Consider the following 14,059-nt stretch of genomic DNA (forward strand, 5'->3'; position numbering starts at 1 on the left):
TGTGTGTGTGTGTGCGTGTGCGTGTGTGTGTGCGTGTGTGTGTGTGTGTGTCTGTGTGTGTGTGTGTGTGCGTGTGTGTCTGTGTGTGTGCGCACGCTTGTGTTGGGGGCTGGCGGTTTGGGGGGTGGATGGATGGGACACCATTAGTTAAGGTGACATAAGGTGTGTGTAGCCTGTAGGTGAACGCTTGTATGTCAATGTGTGGGCAGGTGCACATGTGCTGGAGCAGGTATCAGCATATTTCATGTGATGGGGTGTGGAGGTGGCGTAAAGCTGTCTGCTGGGACTGTGCGATGGCTTGGACAGCTTTCCTCCTCTCTAACTAACAGTACCTTTTCACACATCCCCCCCTGCTCCACTGAGAGCTCTGAGGAGATGATTTAATGACACTGTCATCAGCCAGTCTTTAGCTTAGCACGTGAATCTGCACAGGGACACTCCTGCACAGATGATGTGGAACAATGATAACAAGCTGCTCTTGTATTTAATGGGCAAGACTTAACCGCTTATCTATCTATCTATCTATCTATCTATCTATCTATCTATCTATCTATCTATCTATCTATCTATCTATAAAAGGGACTGAGCAAGTGGGCAATCTCTGTCTGTCTCTTCTCTGTTAAATTTTTTGTCCCACTGATGTCATAGGCATTGTGACATCACTGATGATGTCATAGCCATTGCGACATCATCAGTGATCGTTATTGACCAAAATCATCTTATGACATCACCGGTGATGTCATAGGCACTGATGATGTCATAGGCGATTGTGACATCACTGATCGTGTCATAAACATTGGGAGCTGCAGGGTGGGCGAGCCCTAGGACTCGAGTGCACGCAGCACGCGAGATGCCTAGTTTATTAAAGCAAGCGCCCGTGGTTTATTTACAATAGTAAACAAACGGTTGTGAATGCTCTGGGTTGTACATACCAAGCACATCATATTTCAGAGGGAGCGCTTCAATCCGTTGCAGATCCCACATGATCTTTTTAAATGTATTTGATCCAGCAAAGTGTGATTCGATCTCCTCTCTCTGTTTGTGTGTGTGTGTGTGTGTGTGTGTGTGTGTTTCTCAGTCTGTGTGAATACATTCACCCTCACTGAACACAGGGCTGACCAATAACAAAAGCCGGATTGGCCTGAACATTGTCAAACTAAGTAAGCATCGTGACTTTGAGTCTTTCTTAAAGAGCCTGCCTTTCAGTCATCAGCTACACATTTCATCATTACCTGGGAGCTGCCATATGAAAGAAGAAGAAATACGTTTTCATGCTATTGGCCTGGTATGATGAAATAAAAGGGCCAGGATAGATTATGGAGAACAACATTGGTTGAAAATTATGACGAGGTAAAAAAAAAAAAACTCTTCTCACAAGTGCCAGGAGTTTGTCTGTATAAGTCCCAAGCTCTGTATATATGCAGGCTTTGGAGGGGAGACAATGTGTTTCCACTCTCATTATAGTATCTAAGGAGCTGAGACAGGAGGAGAGAAAAATAAACAAACACAATTTACTGAACTTTGGAGTCGGGTTAAAGCCACAGGACTGTAATTGATTTGGTGTGTGTGTGCGTGTGCGTGCGTGTGCGTGTGTGTGTGTGTGTGTGCGTGTGCGTGCGTGGTGTGTGCGTGTGCGTGTGCGTGTGTGTGTGTGTGTGTGTGTGCGTGTGTGTGTGTGCATGTGTGTGTGTGTGTTGTCTCTGGGTCGTGGAGAACAGAGCACTGCTAGCCGTGGCGTCATGGTCGAGGAGAAGAGAGCATGGCTTTGTGAGCGGTGGGTGGGTCCCCCCATGACTCAGAGAGGGGAGAGGCGTCAACATGGCCGCCCGGCCCACAGGGATTAAAGCCCCCGCCTCCCCCCCACCACACACACCCTGCAGGGTTAATCACTGCCATCTTGGCTCCATGCAGAGGGAGCAATACTCTCCATCACTGTGGAAGAACTGAGGCACTGAAGCAGCTCTATGGGTAGACCTGCTCCATAAAGCTTGTTTCCACTCGCTACAATAGCAGGTTTTGAGCCCTGGGTTACTTTTTAAGAAGGTTCCTGGATCAGCGCAGCACAGCCCTCCCTTCCTCTCTGTCCTCCCTTTTGTCAATTACGACGTTTTTAATCACGCGGGTTTGGTTAAGAGACATACGAAGGAACTCGCGATAGTTGTGAGATAGATGGGGATCTATGTAGGTAGCCTCTGTGTCTCGCTGTGCCTTTCGCACTACATGGGCCTGTTAATGAGTGAAGTCTGTCTGGTGCCAGGACCCACATGGCTGCTGGTGGGGCATTAAATCAGCAGTCAATTTGACTGGAAGTTGGAAATCTGGCCTAGGTTAAGGGGATGTGCTGAAGCCGTGTTAATAGCTAGCTTGTTGTCCATATGGTACTGCTTTAATAGAGCACATTTGTTGCAGATGGTGAGAGACTTGGTTAGGCAGAGGCAGCTTTTGGCAGGGCCTCCTTCTTCTGCCGTGCCGCTCAGCCTGGTCCAGGCCAGCTTAGTGTCTTTTAACATTGATGTCTATCCTCCGCCATTCTCCTTCACCCAAAAAACACCCTGCCCTTGAATTATTATGGCCTGGTCTTCATTTAAAACTTTTCTCTCTTTTTTCCCCCCTGATCTACTGTATGGAGAAGAGCAAATACAATGTGGCTCAGTCACTTTTTCCTGAGTTTGCTCTCCAAACCGCACCTTTGCTTCCATAGGCTAAGTTCAGTTGTCTGCGTGACCACAATGGGATTGTCGACAGCAGGTCCAGCTGAGGAAACACAAGCAGACAGTGAAAGAATGAAGGTTATATGGAATAAAAAAACCAATGATAAAGATAGAAACCGAGTGTGGCCTAATCTCCTTTCATTTCCTCTCCTGGCACTGCTCTGCTGTAGTGAGCCTGTTGAAGGCTTCACGCGGCGCTAAAGTATACAGTAGACACACTCGTATTCAAAGTCAGGTCCGGTAAAGCATACAATATACACACTGTATTCAAAGTCAGGTGCCGGTAAAGCATACAATATACACACTGTATTCAAAGTCAGGTGCCGGTAAAGCATACAATATACACACTGTATTCAAAGTCAGGTGCCGGTAAAGCATACAATATACACACTGTATTCAAAGTCAGGTGCAGCTAATTAAAGCATACAATATACACACTGTATTCAAAGTCAGGTGCCGCTAATTAAAGCATACAATATACACACTGTATTCAAAGTCAGGTGCCGGTAAAGCATACAATATACACACTGTATTCAAAGTCAGGTGCTGCTAATTAAAGCATACAATATACACACTGTATTCAAAGTCAGGTGCCGGTAAAGCATACAATATACACACTGTATTCAAAGTCAGGTGCCGGTAAAGCATACAATATACAGTACACACTGTATTCAAAGTCAGGTGCCGGTAAAGCATACAATATACACACTGTATTCAAAGTCAGGTGCCGGTAAAGCATACAGTATACACACTGTATTCACAGTTAGGTGTCGGTAAAGCATACAATATACACACTGTATTCAAAGTCAGGTGCCGGTAAAGCATACAATATACAGTACACACTGTATTCAAAGTCAGGTGCCGGTAAAGCATACAATATACACACTGTATTCAAAGTCAGGTGCCGGTAAAGCATACAATATACACACTGTATTCAAAGTCAGGTGCCGGTAAAGCATACAGTATACACACTGTATTCACAGTTAGGTGTCGGTAAAGCATACAATATACACACTGTATTCAAAGTCAGGTGCCGATAATTAAAGCATACAATATACACACTGTATTCAAAGTCAGGTGCCGCTAATTAAAGCATACAGTATACACACTGTATTCAAAGTCAGGTGCCGCTAATTAAAGCATACAATATACACACTGTATTCAAAGTCAGGTGCCGGTAAAGCATACAATATACACACTGTATTCAAAGTCAGGTGCTGCTAATTAAAGCATACAATATACACACTGTATTCAAAGTCAGGTGCCGGTAAAGCATACAATATACACACTGTATTCAAAGTCAGGTGCTGCTAATTAAAGCATACAATATACACACTGTATTCAAAGTCAGGTGCCGCTAATTAAAGCATACAATATACACACTGTATTCAAAGTCAGGTGTCGGTAAAGCATACAATATACACACTGTATTCAAAGTCAGGTGTCGGTAAAGCATACAATATACACACTGTATTCAAAGTCAGGTGCCGCTAATTAAAGCATACAATATACACACTGTAATCAAAGTCAGGTGCCGGTAAAGCATACAATATACACACTGTATTCAAAGTCAGGTGCCGCTAATTAAAGCATACAATATACACACTGTAATCAAAGTCAGGTGCCGGTAAAGCATACAGTATACACACTGTATTCAAAGGTTTTCATTAGCCACTTCCCAATTTCTGAACAAAAGTTGTGTGTGTGTGTGTGTGTATATATACAGTACACACACACACACACACACACCTACACACACACACACACACACACACACACACACACACACACACACACACACACACACACACACAATGTGTTATAATACATACATACATACTGTATATATATATACTGTGTGTGTGTGTATATATATATATATATATATATATATATACACACAGTATATATATGTATGTATTATATATATATATATATATATATATATATATATATATATATATATATATATATAACAGTATGTGTGTGTGTGTGTGTGTGTGTGTGTGTGTGTGTGTGTGTGTGTGTGTGTGTGTGTGTGTGTGTGTGTGAGAGAGAGAGTCAGCCTTTGTGCGTGTGTCTGCCATAAAGTGTGTGTGCTTTTTGCACTCAGAAGTGAGGAGACACGCTTGATCTGCTCTGCACTGTTTGACGGCTGTTTTCTCACGTTGTCACTGGCTCGCTGTGCTGTGCTGTGCTGTGCTGTGCTGTGCTGTGGTGATGGTATTATGTGCGCCGGGCCCAGCTGAGTGGAGGAGAGAGGAGAGCAGAAGCACCACAACCCCACCCCCCCCCCCTTCCCCTCCATCCCTAGACACCTTATTGTGAGAGAAAAGTCTCGGCTGAGCCCTCTGGGCCCTGTGGATCCACGGCCTTGCTAAGTGCTGGCCAGACTGAAAGGCACAGTGTCCTTGGGCCCAGCTCATTCTTTCCATTGTCTCATAAGCCAGGAGAGCAGGGCGGAGAAAATGCCAAATTACACCCATGTCACTAAAGCTGAAGGTGTTTAGGACCCAGATGTCATTTTGCTGTTGTGTTCCGTGTTATTCAGGAGGATGTGCATGAGGGAGCTCCGCCATGCAGCATGGAGAAGTTCACAAATTAGTCTTTTTTCCTTTCCATTCCCGGCTTCCGTGTATTGGATCTTTCAGCAGGATTTTTTTTTTTACACTTTATAGCTCTTGAATTTGAAAGTCCTGAAATCTCAGCGATGATGAATAACAGGACGGGGATGGTGCAGTGATGACATGTTGAACAGGAATGATTGCTAAAGAGAGAATATCCTTGCCATTTTAGTGACTGAATCTCTATTTTAGGCCAAATTTTGAAATCTGAGAAATATTGCAACCAGTGAACACGGTTCCACGCGCAAATCTGTTTTGCTTGTCTTTAGCACTTTAACAAAGCACATGGAAGCCCCCGAATCAATTCCCAGCCAATCTTAAAACAATAAAAGTGCATAAATTCTACAGAGCAATGACACAGGCTAATGGAAACCTGTTGTAAGTCATTTTTAGCCATGTGCCTGCAGTATTTTTGCGGGCGAGGCTTCTGAACGACCCCTGCGAGTGGTGATATCATGACCACATCCTCTTGCCTCATTGGCGCTGTGTGTCCCAGCTCGGGTCCCTTGTGGCCGGGCTCCCAGAAGCCACAGCTCCCTCGCCACACATGGGCTGCAGCTGGACCACCGTTGGCTACTCTGAGGAGACGCAGAGCGGGTTGCTGATCTGGGATCTGTGGTTACCATCCTTGGACGTATATATCTCTATGCACAGCCCTGGAAACGCTGTACGCAGATCAGTAGGCAGTGGAGTTTATTTGATGCAAACATATCATCAGGCTCTCAATGCTAAACCAATGTTGTATGCAAATCCACTCCCTCAATGGAAAAGAGGTATAATTAATGATGTCAGTTCATAAAAAGAGGATGGATTCCTGGCCATCTTTCTGCTTTAATTAAAGACATGCCTTATTATGGGAGGAAGATGTATGCTCTGTGTTTTTCTTTCTTTCTTTCTTTCTTACTTTCTCTTATTTCTCTCTCTCTTCTCCTTTTTCATTCCCCGTTTTTCGTAGTTAAAATGGTTCTCTGTGTATTTCTCCCGCCGCAGAACCCCACACGCCGACATGGAGGGCTTTCTTCGTAGCAGCTTTTTACTGAGGTCAGTTTCATTTCCGTTGTTGCCATTCAGGATCAGAGGTCGGGTGGTAGTGGGCTAACGGGGGTTAAACTCTCTGACACATATTTTAGCTTTAGCCCTTGTTCTGTGTGTATGTGCATAATGTCTGTGTGTGTGTGTGTGTGTGTGTGTGTGTGTGTGTGTGTGTGTGTGTGTGTGTGTGTGTGTGTGTGTGTGTGTGTGTGTGCGTGTGCGTGTGTGTGTGTGTGTCAAGGATTCTAACTTATTTACCCAAGCTATGTTATGATCGTGTGTGTGTGGCTGACTGGCATGCTCACCCCTGATAGCCCCTACAGTCAGAGTGAAAGCACAGTCCAACCTCCATGATAGCCTAACAGTCAGAGTGAAAGCGCAGTCTAACCTCCGGCACAAATGTAGAACCCCCCCCCCTCACACACACACACACCCTCCTCCACCCTCCACAGCTTAGTGGACCTGCAGGTCTCAGATCAGCCTCTCTGTGTCTTTTACACTGCATGCTTTTGTCTGACATATCTCTCTCTCTCTCTCTCTCTCTCTCTCTCTCTCTCTCTCTCTCTCTCTCTCTCTCTCTCTCTCTCTCTCTCTCTCTCTCTCTCTCTCTCTCTCTCTCTCTCTCTCTCTCTCTCTCTCTCTCTCTCTCTCTCTCTCTCTCTCTCTCTCTCTCTGCCCTCCCCAGCTCGCCCGGCCTAATCAGGGTGGTCGGGGCATATCAGCTCTTGTGATGTTCTGTTGTTTCCTGTTGACTTCTGTGTTTGTACTCAACCTACCATAAAGATTTACATTTTTGTCTTTTCTACCCTTCCTGTGATTCTAATTAAAAATGTGTGCTGTCATTACACACAGAGGAAGTAAATAAGAGAGCGTATTTGCCATTGGCTGCCTTCCTAGTGAACCACCTTCTCCAGGCTCCAGTGTTGCTCCCTAATTAGGCCTGGCTCATTAGAAGCCACAGCAGCAGCATCTGCCTTTCAAAGCTGCTGTCAGCCAAACTTGACTCAAGCTAATGAATCCTCTTTGATTTCTTTTTCAAAAGGTCACTTATTTGATTAAATTAACAGCACCCCAGCCCCCCCCCCCCCCTTAGAACTGTTGGAGGTATGTTAAAAAAGAAAGGACAATTTGATACCATTACTCTCCTTAGTAAAACATTTCCTCTAAATCTGTTCAAATTGGTTCCAAAATACAAGAGCATGCGATAACAATTTATTTATCTTTTGGATTATACTAACAATGAGACTGATAAGAGTCATACAAGTAAAATAAATAAATAAATAAATAAATAAATAAATAAATAAATAAATAAATAAATAAATAACAAGACAAGAACATTATATGGCTTAACCGTGTTTTGGAAGAAAAAAAGGTTTGATAACTCAATATAACTTCAATTGTTTTGTGGGTGAAATGATATTTAACAAATCATTCAAAGGTGTCATTTTATCAGCTTTAAATGGAAATGAAATCAATTTAAGTTGAAGTAAACTAAGGTAACATCTCCTTTATGCAAAAAAAGACAAGAAAAAATAAATCTATAATCTCTTCTGCAGTGCAGTGCATCTGCTGTGTTTGATGGCAGTTATTCAGGCACTCAGGCATGTTGAATCTTTGAGAATATGCTGCCTATGTTCTTCTCTGCTAGTGGTTCCTCTAGTGCTACTACAGTACAGAGTGGAGGATTTCCTTTGACTCTCACCACCTGTCGAAACCAGTGAGACAGAGAGCAGCAGCACGTCTCCAATTCCCTCCAAATCCTGCATCTACAAACTAAGCAGGATTGGGGAGGGGATGGATGGAGAGAGATAGAGAGAGAAAAAAAACATGACCTTTGACTTTGGCTATGTCCTAACAATTTGCCTTTGTTCTTTGCCGGACATGTTGCTGTGAGAGAACACTGCGATTATTCTAAGTAAACACATTATTGCTCCTCCTAATCCACAATCCTTCTGTCAGTGTCTGTTTTAATTAAAGGAGAAGTGCCAGTAGAAAGATAGCACGCACGCCGGCTGGGGATTGGAGGACGAAGGCCTCAACAATCAGGCTGAGATTAGAGGCAGGCTTTGCTTCAGGGTTAGCCCTTTTGCTTGGCAGAGGCTTGTGTCGGGCCTGGGGAGGGGCGGGTGTGCAGTGGAGGCTTGTGTCGGGCCTGGGGAGGGACGGGTGTGCAGTGGAGGCTTGTGTCGGGCCTGGGGAGGGGCGGGTGTGCAGTGGAGGCTTGTGTCGGGCCTGGGGAGGGGCGGGTGTGCAGTGGAGGCTTGTGTTGGGCCTGGGGAGGGACGGGTGTGCAGTGGAGGCTTGTGTCGGGCCTGGGGAGGGGCGGGTGTGCAGTGGAGGCTTGTGTCGGGCCTGGGGAGGGGCGGGTGTGCAGTGGAGGCTTGTGTTGGGCCTGGGGAGGGGTGGGTGTGCAGTACAGGCTTGTGTTGGTTCTGGGGAGGGACGGGTGTGCAGTGGAGGCTTGTGTCGGGCCTGGGGAGGGACGGGTGTGCAGTACAGGCTTGTGTCGGGCCTGGGGAGGGACGGGTGTGCAGTGGAGGCTTGTGTCGGGCCTGGGGAGGGACGGGTGTGCAGTACAGGCTTGTGTCGGGCCTGGGGAGGGACGGGTGTGCAGTGGAGGTTTGCGTTGGTCCTGGGGAGGGGCGGGTGTGCAGTGGAGGCTTGTGTTGGTTCTGGGGAGGGACGGGTGTGCAGTACAGGCTTGTGTTGGTTCTGGGGAGGGACGGGTGTGCAGTACAGGCTTGTGTCGGGCCTGGGGAGGGACGGGTGTGCAGTGGAGGCTTGTGTCGGGCCTGGGGAGGGACGGGTGTGCAGTACAGGCTTGTGTCGGGCCTGGGGAGGGACGGGTGTGCAGTGGAGGTTTGCGTTGGTCCTGGGGAGGGACGGGTGTGCAGTGGAGGTTTGCGTTGGTCCTGGGGAGGGACGGGTGTGCAGTGGAGGTTTGTGTCGGGTGTGCAGTGGAGCCTTGTGTCGGGCCTAGGGAGGGGTGGGTGTGCAGTGGAGGTTTGCGTTGGTCCTGGGGAGGGGCGGGTGTGCAGTGGAGGTTTCTGTCGGGCCTGGGCAGGGGTGGGTGTGCAGTGGAGGTTTGCGTTGGTCCTGGGCAGGGGCGGGTGTGCAGTGGAGGTTTCTGTCGGGCCTGGGGAGGGGCGGGTGTGCAGTGGAGGTTTGTGTCGGGCCTGGGGAGGGACGGGTGTGCAGTGGAGGCTTGTGTCGGGCCTGGGGAGGGGCGGGTGTGCAGTGGAGGCTTGTGTCGGGCCTGGGGAGGGGCAGGTGTGCAGTGGAGGCTTGTGTCAGGCCTGGGGAGGGGCGGGTGTGCAGTGGAGGGTTGTGTCGGGCCTGGGGAGGTGCGGGTGTGCAGTGGAGGCTTGTGTCAGGCCTGGGGAGGGACGGGTGTGCAGTGGAGGTTTGTGTCGGGCCTGGGGAGGTGCGGGTGTGCAGTGGAGGCTTGTGTCAGGCCTGGGGAGGGGCTGGTGTGCAGTGGAGGCTTGTGTCGGGCCTGGGGAGGGGCAGGTGTGCAGTGGAGGCTTGTGTCGGGCCTGGGGAGGGACGGGTGGATGGATGTGGCAGTTGGACATTCCTCCAGTGAGCAATCCCTGTCTATCTCTTCTAAAGCAGCTGAATTAGGTCAAAGGAGGCTTTGTGAGTGCAACTATGTAGCTATATAATAGCAGCTCACACATGTGACTTCATTAATACATATATTTAGTGTTTTTTAGCAGTCAGAGGGAACATTGTCTTTTTAATCCAGGATCTGCTGCCCAGCTGTGCGGCGTAGAAGTTCCATATCTGCTCCGACGAACAGTTGGACTTTTCCTATGTGATATCTCAGTAACACACCGGACAGAGACGTCACTACTGTCATGAGTCATGCAGTTGGTTTTGAGTCATATAGTCAGAAAGTTATATACAGTAAGTTGCAATAGATGTAAAAGCCACTTTCAGTCTAGAGAAATGCTCCTTCTTAATGGTACCTAATACGCGGTCATGAGTAGTCTTTGTGAAAAATACATCAAACTCTTCAGATGTGACGGGGAAAATCTTAACAGGTGAACTCCTTATTTAGCGTGAAGTGCAAAGCCTTTGTACTATCTCTTGAAGATAAAGTCAGACTGTTTTAAAATTCCCAATCCATGACAGCTGATATATCTGTAACAAAGTGAAAGAGTTCTCTGATGTCTCCAACGTGCACAGTGTATTTTGGCGGAGGATGACTATTCATGCTCACGTTATTGTAAGCCACAAATTTCTCCTCTTTGTTGTGGCGGGGAGCTGTTTCAGATCCAATTTTCATACGTTTATAGTGGAATTTTTAACAGCTTTTTGTTTGTGTTGTGAAACTGTGTGTGTGTGTGTGTGTGAGAGAGAGAGAGAGGGAGCAGAGAGAGAGAGAGAGAGAGAGAGAGAGAGAGAGAGAGAGAGAGAGAGAGAGAGAGAGAGAGAGATGTCTTCGGCAGTCTCTCTGTCTAGTCCCAGTGGGCAGGACCTCCCCCTACATCTCTGCCATTATTTGACGTAATGAAAGGAGAAAGTGTGTAACGTAGAGATTGTTAATTAATTTAGTCTAACAAGATGAAGATAAATGAAACCCACTGAAGGTTGACTAGGCTAAGGGGCCCACTTAGCATTCCTCCTGCCCTCCAGCTCTGCCCCCTCACTCCTTTACAATGGAGCACAGCTAATAGGTGCAGCAGCGCCATGTTTGTTCAACCTCTGTGAGCCCTCACCCACTAAGTTTAGACATGGAACCCCTTTTTCTTTTAAATCAATCTCTATGTGTATCATAATCTACTCTGTGTGCAATCTTTTAATTTCCAAATGGCTGGGCTCGACAGTTCATGGCAATATAGGAAGTTAGCTTAATTAAGTTAATGAACTCATCTTGACATGATAGAAAAAGCTCAGTTGACATATATACATGATGGTAAACTAAATTGATTATTTATTTTTTTATTTATTTTTGATGGATAGTAGCACTGTTCAGAGGGGTTACTATGACATTATTCTTTTTGGGTGCCAAGTTGGTCGTCTTCTGATAAGACAAGTGAAAAACAAATGTTCCATCTTCTGCTTGAGATCAGTTGTAATTTTGCCAGGGATAAGAGGGAGGTTATATAAATGGCCATTCTCTCCAGCAGCAGCAACTATGTGGCCCCTTCACACGAGCCTGTGTGTGACTGCAGCCTTTCACCATGATGTCAATGCTTCTTGTCTAATGCGGCTCGGGGACTATTTGAGCGGCAAAGGGAGACAAAAAGCAGAAAGGGACATTTTTCTAAGAAGCCAGACAGTTGTCTTCATCTGCAGCCCTTTCAAACCAAATCAGTAGTCTATCGAGGCCGTTCTTCAGCCCACGATTTTGTACAGGGGTCTTCATGGCAGCACAGACCAATCATTATGGCAGCCATTCTTTGCTCCCTTAGTTCTCAAGTCATCAACAATGGCTTGTTGATTGTATGGAAAACACCAGAACAATTACGTCCTCTATTTTGGTGGCAGGGCGGCGTTTTTTTTTAAAGTGCAATCCTCCATAATGGCCTCATTATTGTTATTCTTGGTGCGGGCTCCAGGAAGTAGCCTGCTCGCAGCGTGTCATTATTTAGCAAATTTTTTCGATTAGCTCACCGTGTTGTCTGCTGCCGGCAAATATAATCATATAGCGAGTTGCGAGTGAGTGAGAGAGCCCCTGCCTGTGACTTAAAAGGTAGCAGCACTCGATATAGGCCGATAATATGAAAAAGGTGGTATAAAAAGAAGGATTAGCGCCGTTACCCTAGTAACTCCAACTTCCATCTGCGAGGGAACAATGAACTTGTGTTCCTCCACCACCTATGCTTGAAGAAACAGAGCAAGAAAAGAGAGTGTTCTGAAAGGACAAGAGGCTTTCTAACAACAAAGTGGGATCCGGGCCTAATAGGCTCTTTGGAGAGAGTTGTTAGGCGAGATCACTGGGGGATAGAGGAGCCGAAAAGGTCAACGTGTAATCCTAGGACAGTGAAGGTCATCCCAGCTTTTCACAATAGCAGTTTTTTTTTCTTTTTACTGACTCCATTTGTCTGCCTTGAGAAACAAAACCTGACGTTCAGCCATGTTAGACATACGGACAGAAGAGAGAGAGGGAATGGGCTGCATCTGTTGGTAGAACATGGCTTTGTGATAATGGGGTATCACACCACATGGCCAAAAATATTCCTTCCCTTCGCTGATTAAATAAACACAAACGAGAGATGCCAAAGACCTGGAGGGAGAGTAACTTCTCCAATTAGAAGGAGCTGTCAGAAGCTCTTTAAATTGTCTCTTGCGTCTCTTTCACTGATACCAGAGTGGAAACGGTGGAAAGAGATCCTCCACTGGTTTCTGGCACCTCAACATACTCTGCTGGCAACAACATGAACTCCTAGATTCATATAAAAAAAACATTTAGATTCACCCAGTGTATCCTTTCCTGTTAGAAAGAGATGAATAAATCAGAACATTACTGTATGTAACTTTTTCCGGTCCTTTCTGATTTCGTTCCACAAAACACTATAATGATATTATCCTGTAGCCACAGTATTTTAAAGTTGAGATGATTTTTTTTTTTTTTTTTAACTCCGTTAGATTACATCCCTGGTCATGTTGTGCACCTTCAGAAAAATCGATATTCACAATGTCCCGGGCGCGGCTCGTGGCGCTCTCCCTCGTCCGGGAAGCGCCTCTCTGCCTGGGGGAACCCGCGAAGCCGTCTCCTGCTCTGGAGCTGGGTGCAGTGAGCAGTCCACGGCCTGGAACCTGGACCTTTATATTAGATTTGTGTTTGTAACAGACTGTTCTTGAAACGTGAACACTAATTTTTCAGATTTGTCCGGTAAAATAAATTATTTAGCGGACTTCTGTCCCCCTCTGTTTGAGAGGCATTGCAGGGCACTCGCACTCTTATGCCCAATGTCCACCAGAGGCGGTGCGGCTCTGTGCAGCTCCGGTAAAACTGCCGCAACAGACTCTCGCCCATGTTAATAGATGGGCAATACATGCGGTGCAGAAATAATACGCACCGTGTTCTATTCTTGACAGATCCGCATGTGTCTGACAAGATGACATGGGTGTGTGGCTCTGTTCCAGCAGCAGTACCGGAGCTGCATGGAGCTGGTGGACATTTTTGCCTTTACTAGTCCTCACAGTCCCTCATCCCCAGACACGCCCACTTTTCAACCGTCAAATCAAATTCCTCCCAAGTCATGTCCCGCCTGTCTATCACACGTTTTACTCAGAATTATGTCATGATATGGAAGTCAGATACTCTCGGGAATGCCGTTTCAGCTTGACTTTAAAGTACTGAAAACATGATTAGAGGTGAAAAGTGGTGATGAAGATACAAATATGATTCTGTGTACAAGGTTTCTGTGAGCATAAAAAAAAAACGTGTTTGATAGGTTAATAAGAGCTGCTAAAGACCTGCTGCTCTGAAAGGGAATGCTCTCCATCTAAAACAGGCGGAGCTATAATGATCCATGAGTACAGAGGCTCAGTATGTTTCTCTTTGAGTTTTATGTCCCTTATTACAGCTGCAATACGTCTGCTCACATTAAGCTAATTTATGGCCGAGGCCAGCGGAACAGCAGTACAGGTTAATGAATTTGGCATTACTAATTAAACGTTATTGAGGGGGCTGAATATGAATCGTGCGGTCGGGAGGGGAGAGAGGAGAACGGGACA

The sequence above is a fragment of the Poromitra crassiceps genome (assembly GCF_964638095.1).
Source record: "Poromitra crassiceps genome assembly, chromosome: 14".
NCBI classification, from domain to species: domain Eukaryota; kingdom Metazoa; phylum Chordata; class Actinopteri; order Beryciformes; family Melamphaidae; genus Poromitra; species Poromitra crassiceps.